This window comes from Hyla sarda, chromosome 6 (assembly GCF_029499605.1).
Source record: "Hyla sarda isolate aHylSar1 chromosome 6, aHylSar1.hap1, whole genome shotgun sequence".
NCBI lineage: Eukaryota > Metazoa > Chordata > Amphibia > Anura > Hylidae > Hyla > Hyla sarda.
Window position 1 is genome coordinate 50,359,017 of NC_079194.1, and position 23,481 is coordinate 50,382,497.

Here is a 23,481-nt window from a genome sequence, read left to right on the forward strand (position 1 = left end):
CGATTGCAGCATACGGATGCCGGATCCAGCTGGGGGAGGGGAAAACCGTGTGCTCCCGTACCCCAGCAGGCCAGGTGCTGAACTCCATTGACTTTAATGAGCCGACCGGAGTCACACGGTGACTCCGGTCGGCTCATTTCAGCCCCATATCCGGTTTTGTGACCGAACCTAAAACCATAGTAAACTATGGTTTTAGGTCCAGTCACAAAACCGGATACGGGGCAGAAATGAGCCAACTGGAGTCACTGTGTGACTCCGGTCGGCTCAATAAAGTCAATGGAGTTCAGCACCGGGACGGCTGGGGTACGGGAGCGCACGGTTTTCCCCTCCCCCAGCCGGATACAGCAGCCATACGCTGCAACCATAGTGTGAATGCAGCCTAAGGCTGCAACACAAAAAAATATATAAAACGTCATTTTTTTTTTTTTTAAACAAAGTACATTAGAAAGATTTTTGATTTACCATATAGAGTGCAACAGCAAAAAATTTTTTTATGAGAGTGCCCATTAAAGTCAATCTTAAATTAAGTCAGTCTAAAGTCAAGTCAATCAAAAATCAAGTCTATTCAGGAGTACTAAAGTCAAACAATTCCCTATATAGTCTATATTATTCTAAATTCTACAAGGACTGCAACAGTGACATGCTACAGGCTATATCTACCTATTGTTTCTACCAAGTGTGACATCTCCAGTCTGTATCATTACCACTGTTTTTTGTAATATTGGATTCTGCAACATAAGTAAAGTTCAAGCTATTATCCATAATTCCTGGCTTTTGAGGATGTTATTTTCCTGGGGCTTTGATACAGATAGCTGCTTATTTGAAGTAGTGGTTAGTGGAACTGTCAGTTAACTACGTGGTTATTACACTACTGGACACTACAAAATAGGCCCTGAATTTTAATAATGCCCTCCTTGGTGTCCGGAACAGTAAAAGTGCTTAGGTAAGTAGGTCCCCAATGAAGTAGGTATATACCCCTAGTATGCAGGTGGATATGTCCCACATCAGTTAGTTTCCTCTTCACCTAGCTCCCCCCCCCCCCCCCTAATAGGATTGAATATAGGCAGGCAGGTAAATACGTCCTTAGATAGGTAGATCAACCCCACCAAGGTAAGTAAATTAGCTGGAAGATAAATAAATATGTGGGTGAGTAGGTAGTTAGATAGCTGAGTAGCTAGGTAGATAGGTATGTAGCTTTGTAGGTAGGTATCCAGGTAGATAGGTAAGTAGTTATGTAGATAGGTAGGTAGCTTGATACATAAGTAGGAAGGTAGGTAAATAAGTTGGTAGGTGGTAAATAAGTAGGCAGCTATGTAGGCAGGTAGTCAGGCAAGTAGTTGTGTAAAAATCTAGGTAATCAAATAGGTAGGCAGGTAAATATGTGAATAGGTAGGTAGCTATGTAGGATAGGTAGCCAGAAAGGTAGCTATATTGGTAGGTAGACAGGTAGATAGCTATGAAGGTAGGTAGCCAGGTAGCTAACTATGTAGGTCGGTAGTCAGGAGGTAACTATGTAGGTAGGTAACCAGGAGGTAACTAGGTAGGTAGGTAGCCAAGAGGTAGCTATATAGGTAGGTAGCTATGTACATGGGTAGCCAGGAGGTAGCTATATAGGTAGGTAGCCAGGAGGTAGCTATATAGGTAGGTAGCCAGGATGTAGCTATGTAGGTAGGTAGCCAGGAGGTAGATATATAGGTAGGTAGCCAGGAGGTAGCTATGTAGGTGGGTAGCTAGAAGGTAGCTATGTAGGTAAGTAGCCAGGAGGTAGCTATGTAGGTAAGTAGCCAGGAGGTAGCTATTATAGGAGTAGCCAAGAGGAGCTATAGAGGTAGGCAGCCAGGCAGGTAGCCAACCCAAGAGGGTAGGAAGAAAAAAAAAAAAAGTTATGCTTACCTTACCATGTCCCATGCAGCAGTCACCTCCCCAGTGCAGGCTCGCCGCATTCTTCTCCCTTTACAGTTGAGGCGCCAATGCGTGCTCCGGGGGGGGTAGAGGTCACGTCTACTCTCTGTGTAGGCTGCTCAAACACTTGTGTGCTTGGGCATCTGGTACAAGTGTCCTGGATCCCCATTAGCGATCAGGCACCTATGCTGGACCTACACTATGGCCACTCTGTCATATAGTTTGGCTTTATGGCAGAGTGGCCAGAAGGAAGCCATTGCAAACAGGCACGTGGGAGACTCCCAAAATGTATGGAGGAAGGTGCTTTGGTCTGATGAGACTAAAATTGAACTTTTCAGCCATCAAAGAAAACACCATGTCTGGCACAAACCCAACACATCACATCACCCAAAGAACACCGTTTTTCAGCAGTCGGGAAAGGGAAACTGGTCAGAGTTGAGGGAAAGATGGATTGTGCTAAAGGGATATTCTTGAGCAAAACCTTTACCACTCTGTGCATGATTTGAGGCTAGGACGGAGGTTCACCTTCCAGCTGGACAATGACCCCAAACACACTACTAAAACAACACTTGAGTGGTTTAAGGGGAAACATGTAAATGTGTTGGAATGGCCTGATCAAAGCCCAGATCTCAATCCAATCGAAAATCTGTGGTCAGACTTAAAGATTGCTGTTCACAAGAGCAAACCATCCAACTTGAAGGAGCTGGAGCAGTTTTGCAAGGAGGAATGGACAAGAACCCCAATGGTAAGGTTTGGCAAGCTCATAGAGACTTATCCAAAGCCACTTGTAGCTGTGATTGCCGCAAAAGGTGCCTCTACAAAGTATTGACTTTAGGGGGGGGGGGGGGGTGAATAGTTATGCACATTGAGTTTTTCTGTTATTTTGTCCTATTTGTTGTTTGCTTCACAATAAATAAAAAATAAAACACCTTCAAAGTTGTGGGTATGTTCTGTAAATAAAATTATCAAAATCCTCAAACAATCCACGTTATGTTAAGTCAGCAAAAATTTAGCACTGTCATGGAAAAATAATAACAGATTCCCTTTTGCTTAGTAAGACCATTTAAAAGTAATTACAACTTAAAGGGGTACTCCAGTGAAAAACATTTTTTTTTTAAATCAATTGGTGCCAGAACGTTAAACAGAGGAAGTTCTTTTCTTTTTCAATTTCTTTTCTGTCTGACCACAGTGCTCTCTGCTGATACCCCTGTCTGTCTCAGGAACTGTCAAGAGCAGGTTAGGTTTGCTATGGGGATTTGCTTCTACTCTTGACAGTTCCTGAGACAGACAGAGGTGACAGCAGAGAGCAATGTGGTCAGACAGAAAATAAATTTAAAAAGAAAAGAACTTCCTGTGGAACATACAGCAGCTGATAAGTACTGGAAGGATTAAGATTTTTAAATAGAAGAAATTTACAAATCTGTTTAACATTCTGGCACCAGTTGATTTAAAAAAAAATTTGATTTTCACCGGAGTATCCCTTTAACCCCTTAAGGACCAAGCCCATTTTCCCCTTAAGGACCAGAGCACTTTTTGCACATCTGACCACTGTCACTTTAAGCATTAATAACTCTGGGATGCTTTTACTTATGAATTTGATTCCGAGATAATTTTTTCGTGACATATTCTGCTTTAACATAGTGGTAAATTTTCGTTGATACTTGCATCATTTCTTGGGGGGTAAAAAGGGGTAAAAGGAGAAAAGCCCCCCAAAATGTGTAACCCAATTTTTCTCGAGTAAGGAAATACCTCATGTGGGTGCACTAGAGGGCTCAGAAATGAAGGAGCGACAATGGGATTTTGGAGAGTGTTTTTAACGACTTTTCGGTAAAGTCGGATGTGTAAATGAAAATTATTTATTTTTCACAAAAATGCAGTTTTTCCCCCAAATTTACCATTTTTTACAAGGGGTAATAGGAGAAAATGCCCTTCAAAAGTTGTCACCCCATCTCTTCTGAGTATGGAAATACCCCATCTGTGGACGTCATGTGCTCTGCAGGTGCACTACAATGCTCAGAAGAGAAGGAGTCAAATTTTGGCTTTTTGAAAGCAAATTTTGCTGAAATTGTTTTTGGGGGGAATTTAGGAAGCCCCTATGGTGAACAGCAAAAAAAGCCCCACATGGCACACTATTTGGGAAACAACACCCCTCAAGGAACGTAACAAGGGGTACAGTGAGCCTTAACACCCCACATGTGTTTGACAAATTTCCGTTAAAGTTGGACGTGGAAATGAAAAACTTTAATTTTTTATTCACAAAAATGCTGGTGTTACCCCAAATTTTTCATTTTCACAAAGGGTAATAGGAGAAAAAGCCTCCCAAAATGTTTAACACTGTCACAATGCCGGCTGGCAGGAGGTGGATCCTCTGTGCCAGAGAGGGATTGGCGTGGACCGTGCTAGTGGACCGGTTCTAAGTCACTACTGGTATTCACCAGAGCCCGCCGCAAAGCGGGATGGTCTTGCTGCGGCGGTAGTGACCAGGTCGTATCCACTAGCAACGGCTCAACCTCTCTGACTGCTGAAGATAGGCGCGGTACAAGGGAGTAGACAGAAGCAAGGTCGGACGTAGCAGAAGGTCGGGGCAGGCAGCAAGGATCGTAGTCAGGGGCAACGGCAGGAGGTCTGGAACACAGGCTAGGAACACACAAGGGAACGCTTTCACTGGCACAATGGCAACAAGATCCGGCGAGGGAGTGCAGGGGAAGTGAGGTATACATAGGGAGTGCACAGGTGAACACAATGATTAGAACCACTGCGCCAATCAGCGACGCAGTGGCCCTTTAAATCGCAGAGACCCGGCGCGCGCGCGCCCTAGGGAGCGGGGCCGCGCGCGCCGGGACAGGACCGACGGAGAGCGAGTCAGGTACGGGAGCCGGGGTGCGCATCGCGAGCGGGCGCCACCCGCATCGCGAATCGCATCCCGGCTGGAGGCGGTATCGCAGCGCACCCGGTCAGTGGATCTGACCGGGGCGCTGCGGGAGCGAGAGTGTAGCGAGCGCTCCGGGGAGGAGCGGGAACCCGGAGCGCTCGGCGTAACAAACACCATTTCTTCTGAGTATGGAAATACCCCATAATTAAATGTAAAGTGCTCTGCGGGTGAACTACAATGCTCAGAAGAGAAGGAGCGCCATTGGGCTTTTGGAGAGAGAATTTGTTTGGAATGGAAGTGAGGAAGGGGGCAATGTGTGTCTACAAAGCCCCCTTGCTACCAGAACAATGGACCCCCCCCCCAACATGTGACCCTATTTCAGAAACTACACCCCTCACGGAACGTATCAAGGGGTGCAGTGAGCATCTACACCCCACTGGTGTTTGCCAGATCTTTGGAACAGTGGGCTGTGCAAATGAAAAATTAAATTTTTCATTTTCATGGACCACGGTTCAATAAATTCTAACTGCACCCCTTGTTACATTCCATGAGGAGTGTAGTTTCCAAAATGGGGGCCACATGTGGGGGGGGGGGTGTCTACTGTTCTGGCACCATGGGGGCTTTGTAAACACACGTGGCGTTCAATTCCAGACACATTATCTTTCAAAAAGCCCAATGGCGCTCTTTCTCTTCTGAGCATTGTAGTTCGCCAGCAGAGCACTTTACGTCCACACATGGGGTATTTATACACTCAGAAGAAATGGGGTTACAAAGTTTGGGGGCTTTTTTTCCTATTACCCCTTGTGAAAAATGAAAAATATGGGATAACACCAGCATTTTTGTGAAAACATAATTTTTTTTTATTTTTACGTCCAACTTGAATGAAAATTCTTCAAACAGCTGTGGGGTGTTAAGGCTCACTAAAACTACTAGCTTTCGGCCCAATGACACATGCAGAGGTAGTGTAGCTACAACGAATTAACCCAAAGGGTTAAAGAAATAGCCTCTGTATAGCATGTGTCATACTAAAACGTAACTTTTATTCAAACCAAATGTATAATAGGTGAGGAAACAAAAAAAGTATTAAAATTACAATTCCACTGCTGTCATAGATATATGCGATTATGCCTAGGTCCTCTATTGGTCATTCCATACTGATGAGTCAATTCACTTGAGCTCAAATGACTTGTTTTAGATTTATAAGTGAAGGGATAACTTGAAAATTCCGGGAAAGCGTATTGTTACCCAAATTGAGATAGTGACTCTCTACTATATTGCCACTTATATGGGTGACCACTAGTCAGTGTTGAAACATGTGCTGTGTATCAGAGATGTTATGACCACTTGGCACCCCGAACCTGCTGTGCACCGCAGGTGTGATCGGCTCAGTCTGGACCTTGTTTATTGGCTATTACTAAGCATAGACTGCAGTGGAGTTGCTAGTTAAAATACAGTACTGTCCCACCCGACATGTTTGCTGCTACTAGTGTGGCTTTAAAAAGGAGACAGCTGACAGCATTGAGTGTTAGGGCAAAATTAGTCTATTTATATGATGTCACTATGTGTGTAAGGTGCTTGCAACCAATCACAGCATTTCAGACTGCGAGCCAATCCACATCTAAAACCACCCAAAGGATAACACCAATAACTCACTCTGTTGTTACAAGGAATGTTTATTGACCAATACTGGTCGAAGGTATATAGCGCGTCACACGCCAAGTTTGTAATTGCCCATTCAGCATTGATATCTTGCGGGCCAATCTGCGAGCCGGACGTGTGATTGACAGCCATTTGCTAGCTGTTTACATCCGCTCGTAAGGCATCCGGCCGGTCATGTGATGCACTTTGCTCACATGACCGTCACTGTGGTCACGTGCTCGGCCGCGCTAGTGTATGTAATTTGTCACCAGCTCTCATTATGCGGAGTGCGCAAGCGCATAGGTCCGCACTCCTCCACGTTCCACTCATGGTTAACCCCTGCAATACCGGCTCATATCCAAAATCTTACACAGAAGAACAAGCTGAATAACCCAATCAAGTGCTCAGGGTAGTCAGGGGGGATCCAAGAATTTATGTAGGATAATATGAGGCAAAGATGTAATGGAGCAACTTGTAATATAGAGGATATTAGATTAAGGTAAGTATTAAACTAAATACAATTGTATTTTTTATTTATTTATTTTAAGGTGTTATTTTTAGTTATTTTAATTGTTAGGGTGTACCAACATTCTTAAATATTGGTTATCATCATGGGATGAGGGGCAAAGTTGGTGATACCGTATATACTCGAGTATAAGCCGAGGCCCCTAATTTCAACCCAAAATCCCAGGAAAAGTTATTGACTCGAGTATAAGCCTAGGGTGGGAAATACATCATCCCCCCCTGTCATCATCCAGACCCCCGTCATTAACATCCTCATCATCATCACCCTGTCATCATCCAGACCCTCATCATCACCTGTCATCATCCCCTTGTCATCATCCCACAAACCCCCTTCATCATCCCCTTGTCATCATCCCACACTCCCCCTTCATCATCCCCTTGTCATCATCCCCACCCCCCTTCATCATCCCCTTGTCATCATCCCACACCCCCCTTCATCATCCTCTTGTCATCATCCGCCCTCAGTGGTCTTCAACCTGCGGACCTCCAGAGGTTTCAAAACTACAACTCCCAGCAAGCCCGGGCAGCCATCGGCTGTCCGGGCTTGCTGGGAGTTGTAGTTTTGAAACCTCCGGAGGTCCGCAGGTTGAAGACCACTGCGGCCTTCGACATCATCCAGCCCCCTCTCACCCCCTTTAGTTCTGTACAGTACTCACCTCCGCTCAGCGCTGGTCCGGTCCTGCAGGGCTGTCCGGTGAGGAGGTCGTCCGGTGGGATAGTGGTTCCGGGCTGCTATCTTCACCGGGGAGGCCTCTTCTCCGCGCTTCGGGCCCAGAATAGAGGCGTTGCCTTGACGATGACGCAGAAGTACGTTGGTAATGAACGTACCTCTGCGTCGTCGTCAAGGCAACGTGACTATTCTGGGGCCGGGCCCGAAGCGCTTAGAAGAGGCCTCCCCGGTGAAGATAGCAGCCCGGAACCACTATCCCACCGGACCACCTCCCCACCGGACAGTCCTGCAGCACCGGACCAGCGCCGAGCGGAGGCGAGTACTGTACAGAACTAAAGGGGGTGAGAGGGGGCTGGATGATGTCGAAGGCCGCAGTGGTCTTCAACCTGCGGACCTCCGGAGGTTTCAAAACTACAACTCCCAGCAAGCCCGGACAGCCGATGGCTGCCCGGGCTTGCTGGGAGTTGTAGTTTTGAAACCTCTGGAGGTCCGCAGGTTGAAGACCACTGCGGGTGGGGAGTTCACTCGAGTATAAGCCGAGGGGGGTGTTTTCAGCACGAAAAATCGTGCTGAAAAACTTGGCTTATACTCGAGTATATACGGTAAATATGATGATCCTATGTGGTATATAATATATATGGTAGAATAGATCCTAAACTCCTGGATTCTACATCGTATCAGTTCACAGAATATGAAAGTTAAAGATGTATATTGAACTACACCTCAATCAGTAACAAACATCCACATATGTATTTGTTATTGCATATTATTATTATACCACAAACAGATACCACCATATACATATGTATGTGTTGTTGCATATTCCTATACCTACAAATTTGTCTCTGCTTCATTTTAGATGAATATTACTAATGGATCCTGGAGACGATGGAAACCGTGGACTTAGTCCGGCAAACGCATCAACCTACGGCCCTTAGGTGAGTATCGTCTGGGTGTTTGTGTGGAATTTTAATATTATCATCAATTTGATATTACTCAATTAAAGGCCCATTAACAGTCAATTCCTCTACAATAATATACGTTACAATAGTGATAATTAAATGGCTTATTATAGTAGTAATTCGCTGGTTGGTAGTACCAGATTCAGCTGGATAGATCTACTAGAAACAATGCCCTGAAGGCCAACCAGGCCAAAGCATTTATTATGTAGTGTGTCCCTTTTATCTGAGACTACTTGGTTAGATGAAAGCTGAATAATTAAAACCCTCATTGAGGCCATGAGGATTTAAAGGGGTTCTCCGGTACTTACACATCTTTTCCCCTATCCAAAGGATAGGGGATAAGATGCCTGATCACAGGAGTCCCGCAGCTGGGGACCCCCGGGATCATGCACGCGGCACCCCGTTTGTAATCAGTCCCCAGAGCATATTCACTCCGGGTCTGATTACAGGCGACCACCGGGCCGGCGGCGTGTGACGTCACGCCTCCACTGTATAGCTGCTCCGCAACTCTGCTATATTATGGACGATCGCATCGGGTGTCAAACTGACACCCGGGGCGATATGTCTATAGTACAGGTACTACTACTCCCATCATGGAACAGTCTGTTCCATGCTGGGAGTAGTAGTACTACCTAAAAAATTTAAAATAATAGAGAAAAATTGTGAAACACACACACTTTATTAAAAAAATTATAAAAATGTTGCTATAAAATATATACATTTCGTTTCATAAATATTTTGGGTACCAAAAAAAAAAACTGCCAAGGTGCAATTTCCACACAAATGAAAAAACTCAAGAAAAAACGCCAGACGCAGGAAATTGCACTGGTGTTTTTTAACCCCTTAACGACGCAGGACGTATATTTACGTCCTGCGCCGGCTCCCGCGATATGAAGCGGGATCGCCGCGATATGATGCAGGATCGCAGCGGTCCCGGCGCTCATCAACGGCCGGGACCCGCGGCTAATACCACACATCGCCGATCGCGGCGATGTGCGGTATTAACCCTTTAGAAGCGGCGGTCAAAGCTGACCGCCGCTTCTAAAGTGAAACTGAAAGTGACCCGGCTGCTCAGTCGGGCTGTTCGGGACCGCCGCGCTGAAATCGCGGCGTCCCGAACAGCTGATTGGACACCGGGAGGGCCCTTACCTGCCTCCTCGGTGTCCAATCGACGAATGACTGCTCCGTGCCAGAGATCCAGGCAGGAGCATTCAAGCGCCGATAATGCTGATCACAGGCGTGTTAATACACGCCAGTGATCAGCATAGGAGATCAGTGTGTGCAGTGTTATAGGTCCCTATGGGACCTATAACACTGCAAAAAAAAAAATTTTTTAAAGTGTTAATAAAGGTCATTTAACCCCTTCCCTAATAAAAGTTTGAATCACCCCCCTTTTCCCATAAAAAAAATAAAACAGTGTAAAAAAATAAATAAATAAACATATGTGGTATCGCCGCGTGCGTAAATGTCCGAACTATAAAAATATATAATTAATTAAACCGCACTGTCAATGGCGTACGCGCAAAAAAATTCCAAAGTCCAAAAAGGCGTATTTTGGTCACTTTTTATACCATTAAAAAAATTAATAAAAAGTGATCAAAAAGTTTGATCAAAACAAAAATCATACCGATAAAAACTTCAGATCACGGCGCAAAAAATGAGCCCTCATACCACCCTGTATGTGGAAAAATAAAAAAGTTATAGGGGTCAGAAGATGACATTTTTAAACGTATAAATTTTCCTGCATGTAGTTATGATTTTTTCCAGAAGTGCGACAAAATCAAACCTATATAAGTAGGGTATCATTTTAACCGTATGGACCTACAGAATAATGATAAGGTGTAATTTTTACCGAAATATGCACTGCGTAGAAACGGAAGCCCCCAAAAGTTGCAAAATGGCGTTTTTTTCCGATTTTGTCGCACAATTATTTTTTTTTCCGTTTCGCCGTGCATTTTTGGGTAAAATGACTAATGTCACTGCAAAGTAGAATTGGCGACGCAAAAAATAAGCCATAATATGGATTTTTAGGTGGAAAATTGAAAGGGTTATGATTTTTAAAAGGTAAGGAGGAAAAAACGAAAGTGCAAAAACGGAAAAACCCTGAGTCCTTAAGGGGTTAAGGCATTTTTTTCTACCCAAAAAATGCTGCACAAAAAAACAAGTAGATACTTAGCCTAAGTGGGCGAGATGCTGTATAGGAAAGATTTTCCACACGATTTAAGGAACAATTCCCATGTAAAACATGAAGCTCATAGTGGAGACAGAAGATAGTGCCCAATTGGAACCAAATTTTGCACTTATTGGTGGGTAACTTTTGCAGGGAATTAGGATTCGATCAGAGAAAAACGAGCCACCCTATTCTGGACCCTATATAGTCACCATTAGGGTGGGTTCACACTACAATTTCAGTGTACAGCTGCCAGATCCGGTTGGGGGAGCGAAAATCGGGCGCTCCCGTATTCCAGCCAGACCCGGTGCATTGCCGTGGAATGAGATTTGCCATAGAATGAGATGGTCCGCCTCCATCACATCCTATTGGCTCTCTCTTGTCACGTGACATATTTAAACGTCACGCATCGATGCGCACAGCAGTGTCAGTTTGGCTATCACAGGGAGAGGGTCTCCTCTCCCTGTGATAGCTGAAGCTGCACGGAGCTCTCATGGCCTCTGTGGCCTGACAGAAGTTCACACATGTACGCAGCTCATACGGCTGCCTCATATACATTTACTGTTGATCCACAGCGCTATCGGGATCCCTATGCCCGATGGCGCTGTCATCAGGATCCCCACGCCCGCAGCTCTACTCCCCGTCCCCCGCAGCTCTACTCCCCGTCCCCCGCAGCTCTACTCCCTGTCCCACGCAGCTGTACTCCCCGTCCCCTGTGAACGCTCAGGGAGCGACCCACAGCGCTATGGGGATCCCTATGCCCGATGGCGCTGTCATCAGTGTGCCTCCCCCCGAGCGCCCCATGCCCGCAGCTCTACTCCCCGTCCTCCGCCCCCCGCAGCTCTACTCCCCGTCCCTCCGTAGCTCTACTCCCCGTCCCGTTAACGCTCAGGGAGCGGGGAACAGAAAGTAGAGCATTGGGCGCAGGTAAAGTAGTACTGCGCATGCGCAGCACTACGCGAATAACTTAACCTGCGCCCGATGCTCTACTTTCTGTTCCCCGCTCCCTGAGCGTTAACGGGACGGGGAGTAGAGCTGCGGGGGGCGGAGGACGGGGAGTAGAGCTGCAGGCGTGGGGCGCTCGCGGGGACGCACACTGATGACAGCGCCATCGGGCATAGGGATCCCGATAGCGCTGTGGATCAACAGTAAATGTATATGAGGCAGCCGTATGAGCTGCGTACATGTGTGAACTTCTGTCGGGCCACAGAGGCCATGAGAGCTCCGTACACCTTCAGCTATCACAGGGTGAGGAGATCCTCTCCCTGTGATAGCCAAATTGACACTGCTGTGCGCATCGATGCGTGACGTTTAAATATGTCACGTGACAAGAGAGAGCCAATAGGATGTGATGGAGGCGGACCATCTCATTCTATGGCAAATCTCATTCCACGGCAATGCACCGGCACGTATCTAATGCATTTCAGTGAGCCAAACGGTGACTCCAGTCGGCACATATTTGCCCTGTATATGGTTTTCTGACCGGACCTAAAACCATGGCATACCATAAGACAGTGTTTCCAAACCTGGTGGCCTCCAGCTGTTGCAAAACTATAACTCCCAGCATGTCCAGACAGCCAAAGGCTGTCCTCACATGCTGGGAGTTGTAGTTTGGCAACAGCTGGAGGCACACTGGTTGGGAAACTTTGCTATAAAAGAACCAGAGGGTGAAACAGAGTACATTCCATGTAGATTTGCAACAGCTGGAGGCACCCTGGTTGGGAAACCCTGCTATAGATCACTTTGTGAGGCGTTAAGGCTGCATTCTAATGTCCAGACATGCTGGGAGTTATAGTTCTACAACAGCTGGAGGCACCCTGGTTGAGAAACAGCGCTATAGATTATTTTGTGAGGTGTTTAGGCTGCGTTCTACTCTACTGGTATGCTGGGAGTTGTAGTTTTGCAACAGCTGGAGGCGCCCTGGTTGGGAAAAACTGCTGGATGTCTGCATACCTGCCACGTGAAACCAAAACTTTGTGTGAAAACCCCCTTATAATTGAGGGTAAAAAAAAATTGTCTCAGAAATTTAGTTTTATGTCACTTTTTCCTCATGAAATGTATCTTTGTTTCCTTCCCTACTAGTGAATTAAATGTATGACGTCAGAAACATTGTGAACTGACGTCATGTACACTTAGATCACGTGACAAACGATGAATTGTCGCGGTGACCGCGGCTGAAGGTCGCACGTCCCCGCACAGATCGTCCCCGTCACTCCCGGACGCCTTTGTTCTCTGGTCACCGTCCACACTTACTGGGGATTTTCCATCACCCCCTCCGCGGCCAATGGAGTCGGGAGCAGGAGGCCGCTGGCCGTCCCTCATTGGTGGCATATGGAGGAGACGTGCGTCATCCCTGGCCTGATAACATGCCACAGCAGCGTGGACCCCAGTCACAGCACGGGGATGCGGGCACTAGAGCAAACCTCTCAATCCTATCACAGCTTTCCATACACGGCCACTTTACGGATGGGGCCGGACATTTTTCCGAAGTCCAAAACCCCATTATAACCTAGGGAGCCGCCTCCGGAAAAATGGCTCCTGTGAGTGACGACGTTAACGTTGCAGTGCGGCCTCTCGGGCGCACAGTACCCGCCCAGATCCTCCAATCAGGGACGCCGAGCAGGAGCGCGCCAATGACGTCATCCGTTGCTGGGCAGCGGCGCGACTGGTGCTGTCTGGTGCGCGAGGTCGTTGGCGCCATATCGTTCTGTGTGTCTGTGTGGTGTGCTGAAGCGTCAGGCCGCGGCGTGATGAAGCAGAGCTGACTGTGTTCGTGTAGTGTGAACTGGTATCGGCGGCTCAGGCCCGAGGTGAGTGTCCTGTGTGGTGACCTGTCGGGCATTCTCTCTGAGGTGATGGATACGAGGGAGGAGGGGGTCTGATGGCTGCAGGTGCCGGGCTATGGAGGGATGCGAGTCCTAAAGGATAGTGCGACACAACCAGGGTGCCTCCAGCTGCTGCAAGTCTATAACTCGCCTGTCCGCACATGCTGGAAGTTGTAAATTTGCAACAGCTGGAGGCACCATGTTGGTCAGGACTATATGACTGTATACAGAGGACTGGTCAGGACTATATGACTGTATACAGAGGGCTGGTCAGGACTATGACTGTATACAGAGGACTGGTCAGGACTATGACTGTATACAGAGGACTGGTCAGGACTATGACTGTATACAGAGGACTGGTCAGGACTATGACTGTATACAGAGGACTGGTCAGGACTATGACTGTATACAGAGGACTGGTCAGGACTATATGACTGTATACAGAGGACTGGTCAGGACTGTATGACTGTATACAGAGGACTGGTCAGGACTGTATGACTGTATACAGAGGACTGGTCAGGACTGTATGACTGTATACAGAGGACTGGTCAGGACTGTATGACTGTATACAGAGGACTGGTCAGGACTGTATGACTGTATACAGAGGACTGGTCAGGACTGTATGACTGTATACAGAGGACTGGTCAGGACTGTATGACTGTATACAGAGGACTGGTCAGGACTGTATGACTGTATACAGAGGACTGGTCAGGACTGTATGACTGTATACGGAGGACTGGTCAGGACTGTATGACTGTATACGGAGGACTGGTCAGGACTGTATGACTGTATACGGAGGACTGGTCAGGACTGTATGACTGTATACGGAGGACTGGTCAGGACTGTATGACTGTATACGGAGGACTGGTCAGGACTGTATGACTGTATACGGAGGACTGGTCAGGACTGTATGACTGTATACGGAGGACTGGTCAGGACTGTATGACGGTATACGGAGGACTGGTCAGGACTGTATGACTGTATACGGAGGACTGGTCAGGACTGTATGACTGTATACGGAGGACTGGTCAGGACTGTATGACGGTATACGGAGGACTGGTCAGGACTGTATGACGGTATACGGAGGACTGGTCAGGACTGTATGACGGTATACGGAGGACTGGTCAGGACTGTATGACGGTATACGGAGGACTGGTCAGGACTGTATGACGGTATACGGAGGACTGGTCAGGACTGTATGACGGTATACGGAGGACTGGTCAGGACTGTATGACGGTATACGGAGGACTGGTCAGGACTGTATGACGGTATACGGAGGACTGGTCAGGACTGTATGACGGTATACGGAGGACTGGTCAGGACTGTATGACGGTATACGGAGGACTGGTCAGGACTGTATGACGGTATACGGAGGACTGGTCAGGACTGTATGACGGTATACGGAGGACTGGTCAGGACTGTATGACGGTATACGGAGGACTGGTCAGGACTGTATGACGGTATACGGAGGACTGGTCAGGACTGTATGACGGTATACGGAGGACTGGTCAGGACTGTATGACGGTATACGGAGGACTGGTCAGGACTGTATGACGGTATACGGAGGACTGGTCAGGACTGTATGACGGTATACGGAGGACTGGTCAGGACTGTATGACGGTATACGGAGGACTGGTCAGGACTGTATGACGGTATACGGAGGACTGGTCAGGACTGTATGACGGTATACGGAGGACTGGTCAGGACTGTATGACGGTATACGGAGGACTGGTCAGGACTGTATGACGGTATACGGAGGACTGGTCAGGACTGTATGACGGTATACGGAGGACTGGTCAGGACTGTATGACGGTATACGGAGGACTGGTCAGGACTGTATGACGGTATACGGAGGACTGGTCAGGACTGTATGACGGTATACGGAGGACTGGTCAGGACTGTATGACGGTATACGGAGGACTGGTCAGGACTGTATGACGGTATACGGAGGACTGGTCAGGACTGTATGACGGTATACGGAGGACTGGTCAGGACTGTATGACGGTATACGGAGGACTGGTCAGGACTGTATGACGGTATACGGAGGACTGGTCAGGACTGTATGACGGTATACGGAGGACTGGTCAGGACTGTATGACGGTATACGGAGGACTGGTCAGGACTGTATGACGGTATACGGAGGACTGGTCAGGACTGTATGACGGTATACGGAGGACTGGTCAGGACTGTATGACGGTATACGGAGGACTGGTCAGGACTGTATGACGGTATACGGAGGACTGGTCAGGACTGTATGACGGTATACGGAGGACTGGTCAGGACTGTATGACGGTATACGGAGGACTGGTCAGGACTGTATGACGGTATACGGAGGACTGGTCAGGACTGTATGACGGTATACGGAGGACTGGTCAGGACTGTATGACGGTATACGGAGGACTGGTCAGGACTGTATGACGGTATACGGAGGACTGGTCAGGACTGTATGACGGTATACGGAGGACTGGTCAGGACTATGACGGTATACAGAGCACAGGTTAGTACTGTATGACGGTGTATATAGAGCACAGGTTAGTACTATATAACTTGTATACCTGCGACAGGTCAGAACCGAGGGACCGCAGACTCGGGACATGTATCAAGTAAATGGTCTCAACCTGTCCAGAGTATACGTCCCATAGTCCCAATTTCAAAATTTGGACCCAAGAATTGGACTATATGGGGGAGATATATGAACCTGTGTAGGGGAACAGTGGTGTAGTTGTCAATGGCACCAATCATATCACTTCATTCATTTTTCATAAGTCCTCTGAACTATAAAAGAAGCGATGTGATTGGTTACTATGGGCACAGGTTTTGATAACTCCCCCTGTGTCGGCTCATGTGACCCTGAGGATCCCCTGTATCTCACTATGGTTTCTCTTGGCTGGGACATAGACCATATAATCGATTTGATGCATTTTGTGCTGGGATATCTTAGTATAATGTTTTTATGAAGATTTAATAAAGGGCTGATGGTTTTATGGGACAAGCGGGATCCAATCCTATAGAGCAGTCTTTCCCAACCAGTGTGCCTCCAGCTGTTGCAAAACTACAACTCCCAGCATGCCCGGACAGCCAACGGCTGTCCGGGCACGCTGGGAATTGTAGTTTTGCAGCAGCTGGAGGCACACTGGTTGGGAAAGACTGCTGTATAGTTTATGAGACCATATAAACTAGTTCTTCTCTCTCTCTTACACGGATCTAGTGAGCATTTTTAGGTGTGTAACTTTATCCTGACGCCCGTAAAAGAAATGTGCGTGTTATATCCAGGGCCGCAGCCTGTCTACCTCCTGTTGGGTTACTGCCACGTGTTTTTGGCTGCATTCACACTAGGGATCGACCGATTATCGGTTTGGCTGATATTATCGGCTGATAATCACGATTTTGGGCATTATCGGTATCGGCAATTACCTTGCCGATAATGCTCCGCACCGCACAGAGACCCCCCGACGCACCGCACCGCCCCGGTCCCATTGCCTCCCCCATCCCCGGTTTTATAATTACCTGTTCCCGGGGCCCACGCTACTTCTGGCTCCTGCTGCAGGACGTGTTACGCTGTGCGCAATGACGTGTGCGACGTGACGTCGCTTCAGGAGGACGCCACCGGCCCCAGATGTAGAGTGCTCCCCGGGCCCAGGTAATTATAAAACCGGGGATGGGGGAGGCAATGGGGCCAGGGCGGTGGGGGGAGCGGTGGCAGTGATAGGACTCAGGACCCCCGGACAGGCAGGGGGAGAGAAGCGGGTGGTGGCGGCAGCGGTCTATGGCACCGCAAAAGCCACTGCAGTTAATTGATTTAGGGTGCGTTCCCACAGGGCGTATACGCAGCGTATTTGACGCTGCGCAAAATGTATGGCAGCAGCGGGAAATACGCTGCGTATCCCTTGCTCACTATACACACAGGGCTTTCCGGCGGCAGCCCTATGTGTGTAGTGAGTTTTGGAGGCGGGGCCGGGTGCCGGTGTGTCTGTGACGCGCGGCCCCTCCTCCAAAACTCAATGCACACATAGGGCTGCCGCCGGAAAGCCCTGTGTGTATAGTGAGCAAGGGATACGCAGCGTATTTCCCGCTGCTGCCATACATTTTGCGCAGCGTCAAATACGCTGCGTATACGCCCTGTGGGAACGCACCCTTAAAGCGCACACTTTAAATCAATGATCTGCAGCAGTGTCGCGGGGGGGATAAATAGCCGATACCTTATACCGATATTCCGGTTTAAGTTATCGGCTGTCATCCCTGACCTCCACCGATTATCGGTATCGGCCCTAAAAAAAAAACGATATCGGTCGATCCCTAATTCACACCACGTTTTCGCAATACACTTCCCGTATACATTTTCAATGTGAAAACCGTATGGAACCATATTGAAAACCGTATGCCAAACGATACATCCGGTTGCATCCGTTTTGCGTCTTGTACAGTTTTGTCCGTGTTTTTTTCCTGTACCCAAAACCGTAAGCATACCATGGTTTTTGATCCGGGTGAAAAACCGTATTAATGTTTTTTTTTTATTTTTATTTTTTTTTATTTTTTTTTTTTAACATGGGAGTCAATGGGAACCATACAGAACCTTATGTGCGTACGGTTCCATCCGGTTTGCACCATACGGTTTTTGACTTGGCACAGATGTGTTTTCTTGGAATTTAAATCAAACAAGTGAAACTTTATTCATAATGGAGTGAAAATTTAAAAATAGAGATGAGCGAACTTACAGTAAATTCGATTAGTCACGAACTTCTCGGCTCGGCAGTTGATGACTTTTCCTGCATAAATTAGTTCAGCTTTCAGGTGCTCCGGTTTGGGCTGGAAAAGGTGGATACAGTACTAGGAGACTCTTTCCTAGGAATGTATCCACCTTTTCCAGCCCACCGGAGCACCTGAAGGCTGAACTATTTTACGCAGGATAAGTCATCAACTGCCGAGCCGAGAAGTTCGTGACGAATCGAATTTACTGTAAGTTCGCTCATCTCTATTTAAAAACGTAGAATTTTTTCTTCTTAAAAAAACGGATGCAAACAGACTAAATTTTTAAACTTTATACGGTTTTAAACTGTACGGCAGGGGTCTCAAACTGGTTACCCTCCAGATGTTGCAAAACTTCAACGCACAGCATGCTTGGACATGCCCAGACAACCATTAGCTGCCGGTGCATTGCCGTAGAATGAGATTTGCCATAGAATGAGATGGTCCGCCTCCATCACATCCTATTGGTTCACTCTTGTCACGTGACATATTTAAACGTCACGCATCGATGCGCACAGCAGTCTCAGTTTGGCTATCACAGGGAGAGGGTCTCCTCTCCCTGTGATAGCTGAAGCTGCACGGAGCTCTCATGGCCTCTGTGGCCCGACAGAAGTTCACACATGTACGCAGCTCATACGGCTGCCTCATATACATTTACTTTATTATTACATGTACTGTTGATCCACAGCGCTATCGGGATCCCGATGCCCGATGGCGCTGTCATCAGTGTGCGTCCCCGCGAGCGCCCGCCCCCCGCAGCTCTGCTCCCCGCCCCCCGCAGCTGTACTCCCCGTCCCCCACAGCTTTACTCCCCGTCCCGTTAACGCTCATTGAGCGGGGAACAGAAAGTAGAGCATCGGTCGCAGGTTAAGTTGTTCGCGTAGTGCTGCGCAAGCGCAGTACTACTTAACCTGCGCCCGATGCTCTACTTTCTGTTCCCCCGCTCCCTGAGCGTTAACGGGACGGGGAGTAGAGCTGTGGGGGACGGGGTGTAGAGCTGCGGGTGTGGGGCGCTCGCGGGGACGCACACTGATGACAGCGGCATCGGGCATAGGAATCCCCATAGGGCTGTGGATCGCTCCCTGAGCGTTATCAGGGGACGGGGAGTAGAGCTGCGGAGGACGGGAAGTAGAGCTGCGGGGGGCGGGGAGTAGAGCTGCAGGCGTGAGGCGCTCGTGGGGACGCACACTGATGACAGCGCCATCGGGATCCCGATAGCGCTGTGGATCAACAGTACATGTAATAATAAAGTAAATGTATATGAGGCAGCCGTATGAGCTGGTACATGTGTGAACTTCTGTCGGGCCACAGAGGCCATGAGAGCTCCGTGCAGCTTCAGCTATCACAGGGAGAGGAGACCCTCTCCCTGTGATAGCCAAACTGAGACTGCTGTGCGCATCGATGCGTGACGTTTAAATATGTCACGTGACAAGAGTGAGCCAATAGGATGTGATGGAGGCGGACCATCTCATTCTATGGCAAATCTCATTCTACGGCAATGCACTGGCTGTAGGGCATGCTGGGAGTTGAAGTTTTGCAACATCTGGAGGGTCATTAGTTTGAGACCCCTGGTATACAAGTAGAGGAGAGCATATTTAAAAGAAGAAAAACTGCCCCTCTAATTTAAAACTATGTCTTGTGGTAAAGGTTTCTGCAGTAATATGAGGAAGTATTACTTTACTGAGAGAGTAGTGGATGCATGGAATAGTCTTGCTGCAGAAGTGGTCGCTGCAAATACAGTGAAGGAGTTTAAACATGCATGGGATAAGCATAAGGCTATCCTTCATATAAGATAGGGATAGGCATAAGGCTATCCTTCATATAAGATAGGGATAGGTATAAGACTATCCTTCATATAAGATAGGGATAGGTATAAGGCTATCCTTCATATAAGATAGGGATAGGTATAAGGCTATCCTTCATATAAGATAGGGATAGGTATAAGGCTATCCTTCATATAAGATAGGGATAGGCATAAGGCTATCCTTCATATAAGATAGGGATAGGCATAAGGCTATCCTTCATATAAGATAGGGATAGGCATAAGGCTATCCTTCATATAAGATAGGGATAGTCATAAGGCTATCCTTCATATAAGATAGGGATAGGCATAAGGCTATCCTTCATATAAGATAGGGATAGGCATAAGGCTATCCTTCATATAAGATAGGGATAGGCATAAGGCTATCCTTCATATAAGATAGGGATAGGCATAAGGCTATCCTTCATATAAGATAGGGATAGGCATAAGGCTATCCTTCATATAAGATAGGGATAGGCATAAGGCTATCCTTCATATAAGATAGGGATAGGCATAAGGCTATCCTTCATATAAGATAGGGATAGGCATAAGGCTATCCTTCATATAAGATAGGGATAGGCATAAGGCTATCCTTCATATAAGATAGGGATAGGCATAAGGCTATCCTTCATATAAGATAGGGATAGGCATAAGGCTATCCTTCATATAAGATAGGGATAGGCATAAGGCTATCCTTCATATAAGATAGGGATAGGCATAAGGCTATCCTTCATATAAGATAGGGATAGGCATAAGGCTATCCTTCATATAAGATAGGGATAGGCATAAGGCTATCCTTCATATAAGATAGGGATAGGCATAAGGCTATCCTTCATATAAGATAGGGATAGGCATAAGGCTATCCTTCATATAAGATAGGGATAGGCATAAGGCTATCCTTCATATAAGATAGGGATAGGCATAAGGCTATCCTTCATATAAGATAGGGATAGGCATAAGGCTATCCTTCATATAAGATAGGGATAGGCATAAGGCTATCCTTCATATAAGATAGGGATAGGCATAAGGCTATCCTTCATATAAGATAGGGATAGGCATAAGGCTATCCTTCATATAAGATAGGGATAGGCATAAGGCTATCCTTCATATAAGATAGGGATAGGCATAAGGCTATCCTTCATATAAGATAGGGATAGGCATAAGGCTATCCTTCATATAAGATAGGGATAGGCATAAGGCTATCCTTCATATAAGATAGGGATAGGCATAAGGCTATCCTTCATATAAGATAGGGATAGGCATAAGGCTATCCTTCATATAAGATAGGGATAGGCATAAGGCTATCCTTCATATAAGATAGGGATAGGCATAAGGCTATCCTTCATATAAGATAGGGATAGGCATCAGGCTATCCTTCATATAAGATAGGGATAGGCATCAGGCTATCCTTCATATAAGATAGGGATAGGCATCAGGCTATCCTTTATATAAGATAGAGATAGGTATAAGGCTATCCTTCATATAAGTTAGGGCCAGGGACTATTGATAGGATTCAGATTATTGGGCAGACTAGATGGGCCAAAAGGTTCTTATCTGCCGACACATTCTATGTTTCTATACGGCTTAAAATTTGTCCATACATTTTGATAGTTCAGTCCGGTTTTGAGGAATGCGTTTTTCCATCGAAAACCGGATACGCAAACTGTATTGCAAAAACGTGATGTGAATGCAGCCTTATACTGTTCAAAGCTGAATCTCCGGAGCTGGGACTCCTGAGAGGAGGCCAGACATAAATATTACTGACCCGACATGACGCTGTATTGGAACTTACTGGAGTGTACTTTGTCACGTAGCAGGTTTTTCACCGCTGACATGCGAGGCGTAGTGTTCTGCTTTCGTTTGTTGTTAGGGGGTATGTTGTGTTTCTGCGCAGGACAACAGCGTGTGGTTGTAGCTCACATCTGTTTTTTCTCTTAGGTGTTTCTCTCTTGTTCCGTGCTATATGACCTTTTACGCCTTCAAGGTCACAAGCTGAATTATTCTTTAACCGAACCACTTTAGTTCTAAGGAAATAAATGCAGTTAGAGATTTAATCTTAACTGGTAGCAGCTAGTTTGCTATGGACACAGTCAAGTCTCTCAGTATAGCTCAGCTCTGTGCAAGGTTCAGCTGGCCTAATCTGCATTCTCTGCTTCCTTCTAGATACTTAAAAGCAAAATATTATTTATTATTCCTTTCTATTGCATTGATTCTCAGGAAGTGCGGATGTCACGGCCTGAAGCTGAGCGTCACTGTTAGTCACTTCTGCTATTCATGTCTGTACTGAGACAGAATCCTCCCCAGTTTCCTGTGGTTACTATGGGGGGGTATTTATCAATTTTGCCTGTTGACCGTTTCTTTTTACCCTTTTTTTTTTTTTTCACTTTGGTTTTCATGGACATGCACCAAATTTATCATTTGGTGCAAGTTGTTGGTAATTTTGGCTCAAATGTTGAAATCAGCCGTTCACAGCGCCTTTTACACAGAACTTACCACCACAGAGGACGCGTATTTTACCCTGTAGAGCGGCCATTTTGGGGTCCCTCCTGCAGTATATCAGCAAGCGACAGGAGTTATTTTCTTTTGTGGGGTTTATAGCCACCATGTGAAATGGATTTTATTTTCAACTTGAGTAGTTTTATTAATTTTTTTTTTTTTTTTTTTTACTTTAGTGCAGTGGTATCCAACCTGCAGACCTCCAGATGTTGCTAAACTACAATTCCCAGCATGCCCGGACAGCCAACGGCTGTCCGGGCATGCTGGGAGTTGTAGTTTTGCAACATTTGGAGGTCTGCAGGTTGGAGACCGCTGCTTTAGTGCTTACCTTTCCTGAACCTGTGCGGCCATGTCCAATGCTGGCTCAACGGAGGGTGAAGGTTCCTCAGAGACAACAATGTCGCAGGATAGTATTGAGCAGCCCTGGAGGCGTCGCTGCTTTCACAAAAAATGTTTTTAATGTATTTTGACACCTTTACATTTTCTATGTGCAAAATTTCTTGGCGGGGATTTTGTGCCAAAAAAAAACGGGATTTGCGCCAAAGATCGATTGGCGCAAATGAGGAATTACTGACTAAAGTTAAAATCGCTCACAGGACCGTGTGATTTTGAGAAAGTTCTAAAAATGACAGTGAAGATGCGCCAAACTTTGGCGCAAAAAGACACTGCCCCAAAGTTACGTTAAAAAAGACACATAAATCCTTTGATAAATACCCCCTATGTTCTTAGAAAACACTCTTTCAGTGTGTTGCTTCCTAAAGGGGTCTTCTGCCCAGGCCAGTCCCTGAAAAGAGTTGATAGCCTCCAAAATCCCATGCAGTTTCATCATAGTTAAAAATGTCTGACTTTTTGATGCTTGTTTGTAGGAGCGTCT

The 23,481-nt window shown here is 46.8% G+C and overlaps 1 protein-coding gene across 1 annotated transcript in view; it reads left to right on the forward strand.

The window, feature by feature from the left end:
- The first annotated feature begins 13,367 nt into the window (after positions 1–13,367).
- IVNS1ABP (influenza virus NS1A binding protein) overlaps positions 13,368–23,481 on the forward strand; it is a 43,485-nt gene continuing 33,371 nt past the window's right edge. The window contains exon 1 of the mRNA XM_056523663.1: positions 13,368–13,549. The gene's annotated coding sequence lies outside the window, so the exon portion shown is untranslated. The remainder of the gene's footprint in view (positions 13,550–23,481) is intronic.